General features: G+C 44.1%; 1 protein-coding gene across 9 annotated transcripts in view; it reads left to right on the forward strand.

The window, feature by feature from the left end:
• The window catches only part of tenm3 (teneurin transmembrane protein 3), a 478,631-nt gene that overhangs the window by 162,152 nt on the left and 309,875 nt on the right, over positions 1 to 6,604 (forward strand). The gene's annotated exons all lie outside the window — the stretch shown is intronic.

The following is a 6,604-nucleotide window of genomic DNA, read 5'->3' on the forward strand; positions in this document are numbered from 1 at the left end:
TAATTCAAAAGATGAACTTTATTATTTATATATATATATCATTTATTATAATTGAGAGCTTAAGCTTATGATGATAATCGTTTAGAGAATATAAAAAAATATATAATTGACCTGACTACACCATTTGAGACAGAGGAAGTGTCTGTCTATACATATTACATATGGTACTGTCATTTATACCACTGCTATTTATACCTCTGCTTTACATTGTGGCCACATTACCACCTCATATGTGCATCATTGTCTGTTACCTGAATTAATTTAAATTGTATGTATCATTGAAGAAGCTTACTGTTTCAAATCACCCATATCATTTTCACACTTTGGATGTTATGTATCCTCCAAATGAGAGAGATTTCAGTGCATCTCAAACATAGCGGACGAAATTACCAGCCAGGATTCACAGGCAACAAGGAGAACGTCAGAGTTTTCTCCTGGTCATTTTCCGGATAAGTGCCCCTTGGTATTCACCCATATTATTTTAATAGGAGTCATGGGAATGTGATTACTGCTACACATTACTGAGAGTGAGATGTAAAGGTTCAGGGTTCATTCATGTGAGCCAGAGAATGAAAACAATTTTATGTTTTCGTTTCGATTTTGCCAAGGAAAAAATATTACATTAATTAAACTGGGACAGAGTTGGTGTTTGCATTGATATAAACCATGTCCAACAATAAAATCCAGCTCAGAAAAAATTATTTCATTAAAATGAATTCATTATTCACTTTACCGATGGGATCATTATCAACAAAGGCAGTTAATTAAAATGGTATCATGTTATCAGTGCATTTTTCATTTTAAAAAGACATTCATGATAAAACTTAGCTTTGACATTTGCCTATCTGCTTTTTCTCTGCATTGTTTTATATCTACCTTCTGAATCAGTTTAATAATGAACAGTAAGGCAGATTGTTGTAATACGCTCTGCAGATTTTATAGCCAGTGTTTTATAGCTCATCGACACAAACACTCCCTTTCAGACATATAATGCACTGTAGTGTGTTTGGTCGCAAACATCAGACAGACAACACATGGAGCTATTACTGAAACTTCAAAGCTAATAGAATCGATATCGTAGGAGCACGATTTTCATCCAAATACTTTAGTAGCAACACGTCATCATTCGGCCGAGATAAACGGAGAAGAGACTCCATTTCATCTGCCATCAAATATCAACCTGCACCCCACCTCTACTTCCACCACCACTACCACTACCTATCTGTCTGAAGACCCACTCCACTCATCATCTCCCAAAACCTCCCGGACACAAAGCCGCTGTGGTGCGGAAAGCAGAGGGAAGGGCCGGAGGGTGGGGGGGGGGGGGGGTGGAGGGGAACACTGGCGCCTGCTCGTTTAGGGCCCGGCGGAGTGCGGCGAGAGGGAGGGCCAAACTCAATCAAGATAGCCATTCATTATTCAGCAGCGCAGGTCAACAACTCTGATGCATAATTGAGGTGCAGCAAAAGCTGGAGCGGCTCCACTGTGGCACTCTGTGGCTGTAAAAAACTGCCTGAGACGGCCTCGTGGGAGAGTCTGTGTGTGTGTGTGTGCGTGTGTGTGCGTGTGTGATGATTATGGTGATGATCATGATGATGACATTTTAACCCTCACCCACCTTTAAGTGTGACATAAAATTGTTTTTCCTGCCGTTTGATCATTAAACCAGGGTCTTTGTACTGCAGTTGCGGTGTGAGACACCGAAGTGAATTGGTTGTCAGCAGTGCCGTGTGAGGCAGCACAGAGTAATTGTGGGGAAAAGCTGCTCCGTTCAGCAGGGAATGTTAACAGTAATGAATTACTTCCTGTTTCATTTTCCTGTTTTTGCTGCACTCTCCCCAGACATAAAAATCAGCAAAATTTTAGCGTTCCCCCTCCACTCTCACAAACTCACAACTTCTGCAAACTTCGGGTGAACTCAGCCCTCTGTGTTGCGTTAGATACACCAACTTCATCTCTGTCTCTCTCTCTCTCTCTCTCGCTCTCTCTCTCTCTCTCTCTCTCTCTCGCTCTCTTCAGTGGTAAAAACAGGTAAAGTTTTTGTTCCTATTGTTCCAATGTTCCATGGAAACTTTCCCACTTTTACCACCTCATCAGGAGTTGGATGCAATTCTCTAAATGCATTATTGCTGTTCCTCTTGTTGAATTTATTTGCAAAATAGAATAAAGATTAAATGTAAAGATAATAAGATGGCTTCCCCGCGCCATCTTAAATAGAATGTATTCCCGCTTCTCCTATAGAGGGACACACACACACACACATAAGCACACTAAATGATGAGCAACAATTGAAGGATAAATTCCATTATAATTTCAACTTAAACGTAGAACATACTATTTACATTTATAACATCTTTTAGAGGCTCTTATTGTAAACCAACATAGATCAATCTCTCTCTCTCTCTCTCTCTCTGTTTGTCAGTGTGCTTGACACCTTTTCTCGAACTTGCAAACAGACTTATGCTCTGTGCTGCTCTTCGGGAATAATTCATCATATTGGGAAAAGTTATGAAGTGTAATAGCTCTTGCGCTAACACCAATCTTTAAAGTTGAGGTAAAATGACAGGAAGGCTCCCATGCTGTTCCTGAAAAGCTGCCCCTAGGTGTAGCTGCAACAAGGGACAGTGTGTAAATCCATGTACATGTAAATGTGCATAGTTGTGTGTGTGTGAACTGATTTCAGTGTCTGCAAGTGTGTGTGTGTGTGTGTGTGTGTGTGTGTGTGTGTGTGTGTGTGTGTGTGTGTGTGTGTGTGTGTGTGTGTGTGTGTGTGTGTGTGTGTGTGTGTGTGTGTGTAAAAAGTGAGGAGGGGTGCAGGGGGACGCGTCAGTGTGTGCTAGCGCGTGACTGCAGGCGAGCCACTCGTAGAGCTGACATCTCCCAGTGGCCCCTCACTCCAGCGTGGCGTCCCCCAGCTTCGCATATTTATACATATATTAAAATCAGGGCCCTTGTATAAAAAAAAATATCTAAGTTAGAAGGGTTAACACTGGCTTCCAGGCCCCTGAAGGGTAGACCGGTGTCCTGCCTGTCTGTAAATGCCCACTGCCATCAGCCTGTCAGCAGAACTCCACTGTCAGGCCTCTGACTCCTGCTGAAGTTATGCCCAACTCCTTTCTAATAACACTCCTCCTCTGTCAGACTTTGGTGTGTGTGTGTGTGTGTGTGTGTGTGTGTGTGTGTGCGTCCTCTGTCACTGATGGGTATGAGGGTAGAACAGTGATGGGCACAGGCTGGTCTAAACCAGTGGGTTTTTTGGTAGTTGCTGCTTCATAGCCTGGTTTGTCTAGACATCAGAATGAGGAAAGATATTCAGAATGATTATTCAGACTGCCTCTCACACACACACTCACACACACACACACACACACACACACACACACACACACATTCACACACACACACACACACACAATGGATAAAAGATGTTTATTTTCCAGGAGTTACAGGAGGTCCTTTTTCTTCCACCGTGCCATATTTGTTTCTTACATTTATATCCAGCTATTGTAAACAGCGTGCTGTGCTGTGCTAAATCCCCTTTCTTTAAAGTGCCCTAAATGCACAAAATAACCTTGATTTGTTCTGATGACATGCAATTACGGCATTATTATGGAATCAAGTGGATTTCATTTGACAGCCTGGCCTCCAGAGAGGAGTTTAATTGTGCATGTTGTTTGGCCATCTCAAGGCTTTATTTAAAATAGCTCCATCATTGTCTGCAGCGTTGTTTTGGTGGGTGATATCGAGGCCAGCTTACCCCAGCATCCTGACGTGTCCTGAGGGCCAAATATCCTTTCAGCTGGCCGGTGCCCTTCGCAATCATTCCCGCTCAGTCACGCTACAATGAACTGACTCCGGCAAATCCAGCTGTTTACGTTACCAAAGCCCATGTTTGACTCAAGTGAGACCCCGAAAAAGAACGAGGCAGACAGAGAATGAGGAGTGGAGAGAGGGAGAGAAAAAAAGAGAAGCAAACTGTCATGATCGCTCACATCTGTTTGGTCTCCCTGCGCACGGTAGAACTTTCCAAGAAGCATCTAATGCCTAAATGGGGTCAGAGGGAGGTTAAAAAGCGCTACTTGAGCGGTGTCATAAATATTTCAGTTGCTGACTCCAAAAGACCTGCATTGTTCATGAGGGGTGGGGGGGTGGGGGGGTGGGGGGGGGGGGGGGGACTGGGAATGGCTGGAAGGCGCAGTGCAGTGCCGTGAGCGGTTGGGCCCCCCCGTTTACCCCCTCCGCTCCACTCCGCACCAGAGCCAGGCCTCCGGGCCTGCAGGACACGGATCCTCCCCAGATCAGGGCCTCTCCGGACACCCCCAGCAGCCGGTCGAGTCTGCTCACATCAGCGTCAGCCGCAGCAGAGGCAGCCAACCAGCATCAATTTATTCTCTGTTTGGTTCAAGTGTTGGGCTGAAGACGAGAGGATGCGTAGGATGAAAAGACTGAGAAAAGAGATTCTAAGTCAGGAATACATTTATCATCATCTTGAAATGGTACATAGTCATGTGAAGGACAAATGAACACACCCATCATTCCAACTAGCCGCCTAGGCTATGCACTACGCAGTTCTATGGTCTGGGTTGGACCACCCTGGGAAAATGTATAAAAAGCTTTCACAGAAACAACATCGCCAACTATATCGCCAAAAGACATGAATTAGTATTTCTAGCAAGCCTTTTATCAGTGTTGTTGGTGTAAGGATTTTTCATGCCTTTTCAGTAGCTGCTAGTTTTTGACCAAAACCCCTTACTGCTTGTTTGATTTACTGGAGTGTTTTGCCTACATGTATAATTACAGTGGTTTTCTTTTCCTTTTTATTCCATTTTATTTTCTGTCTGCGATTCCGACAAAAGGTGCAAGGCTGCAGATGTTGTTCTCCATTTGAGCCGCATGAACCTGCCTGTGCAGGAGTCGGGGTCACGGTCGCTTGTCCGGCCTTGGCTTACTTCAGAGTGAATTGTGTGACAAAAGGATTTGAGCTTAGTCTTTCCGTCCGCATCACTTCACTCATCTGTACCTTTCTCTCCGACTCTCTCCGCTGTCCGTCACACTCCCAATCTGCACCATCTGGCTGAATCAGACGAGCCACAGAGACAGAGGGAAGACGAGAACCCTCTTAGTCACGCCGTTTCCAACAATGGCCAGCTCTGAAATCTCTCCTCCGCTTACGTCCCTACCATGGCCGTGCCACCACTTGGAGGTGGAAATTAAATCCAAATGAAATCATGGAAAAGAGGGGGGAAAAAGTTTTTGATGGAAGTTTGTCAATGTATTGAACAGATGGTCCAGCAGCCGAAGGGTTCCAAAATAGCTGATGAAAAAAATTCCACATCCGTTTACTTTCAAAGAAATGTGTTTTTTTGTGTTTGTTTGTGAACTGTGGTTATAGCAAACATCATTATCTAATTAATTAATTGACTAGGCTACCTGGCTCCATCGTATTTGTGTTCATTTTTGTGTATCATAACAACCACACAAGGGGGAAAAAACATGTGTACAATCACAGTTCACAAAACCTGTGCACAGAGGGGAATCATGTCAGGTGCTGTGATTGGATGTTATAAATCTAAGCTAATCGCATTAATGAAGGAGGACCTGGCTGCCATTGCCAGCGCACTGCACTATGATTAAAGGATTAAGCAAGAGCAACGAACACTTCATGTGCCTCTCTCCTGTCGCCTGGTATGATAGTAGCACCCCTTCATTTTGTCATAGGTGCCGGGTGACATGGGCTTTGCAGGTAGAATGAGGATTAGCCGTGACAGGCCTGCCTGATGTTTCGTATCTTTGTATTCAAGGAGACAGGTGTCATGTTTGTGCGATAAAATTGCATTTGAATGACGATGAAGTCGCTTTCGGCTGGGTTTTGTATGGTGATGTGGTTTCAAAGGAATGGACCATAAAGGGCTCCTTCTTTTGACAATATGTCAACCGTGCACTCACTATGACATCCTCTTCGAGAAGATGATTTTTTGGTTGCAACAGTAAACAACGTGTAGCCCCTTGTACTTGCATACATTTATCTGCTTTTACTTGTTCCAGCTGATTAAAGGAAAGTTGAGTATGTGTGCTGTACTGTAGAATACAAGCAGAAACAGAAATAACACAATGGCTTTAAGTGGGAAAAGGAATAACAGAAAAAACATGATTTACCTTAAGCCTTGGGATTATTGTCTCAGGTAATTAGTGGAAGGGCAACTCATTTCTCTATTGCCAGGGCACAGTTCTACCACCGTTGCTTCTTCTATGTGTTTGTGTGACTATACCCCCTGGTGTTGTTCTCTAAGTGTACTTGTATGTGTTTAGGTGAATGTGTGGGGGATTGCAGGTTGGTGGGTGACTGTTTGAGTTTATCTGTGTTTTGTTTTTCAAGTGATGTGGTGCTGAGCAAATCTATGGGGGTGGGGTGAGGTGGGGTGGGGGGGTGGTGGTGGTAATAACAGACCAGCACAGCTTGCGCCTCTGATTGATTCAGGAACACGCTTAAAGTGATGATACCTAGGGGGACGCAAATAAATTGCACGCCGGCCATTATTTGTGGAAGGAATCGATAGCATTGGAAATGAGTTTGGGACCTGGCGTCCTCAGTGTAGGGGGTTTA

The sequence above is a fragment of the Clupea harengus genome, chromosome 22 (assembly GCF_900700415.2).
Source record: "Clupea harengus chromosome 22, Ch_v2.0.2, whole genome shotgun sequence".
Taxonomy (NCBI): domain Eukaryota; kingdom Metazoa; phylum Chordata; class Actinopteri; order Clupeiformes; family Clupeidae; genus Clupea; species Clupea harengus.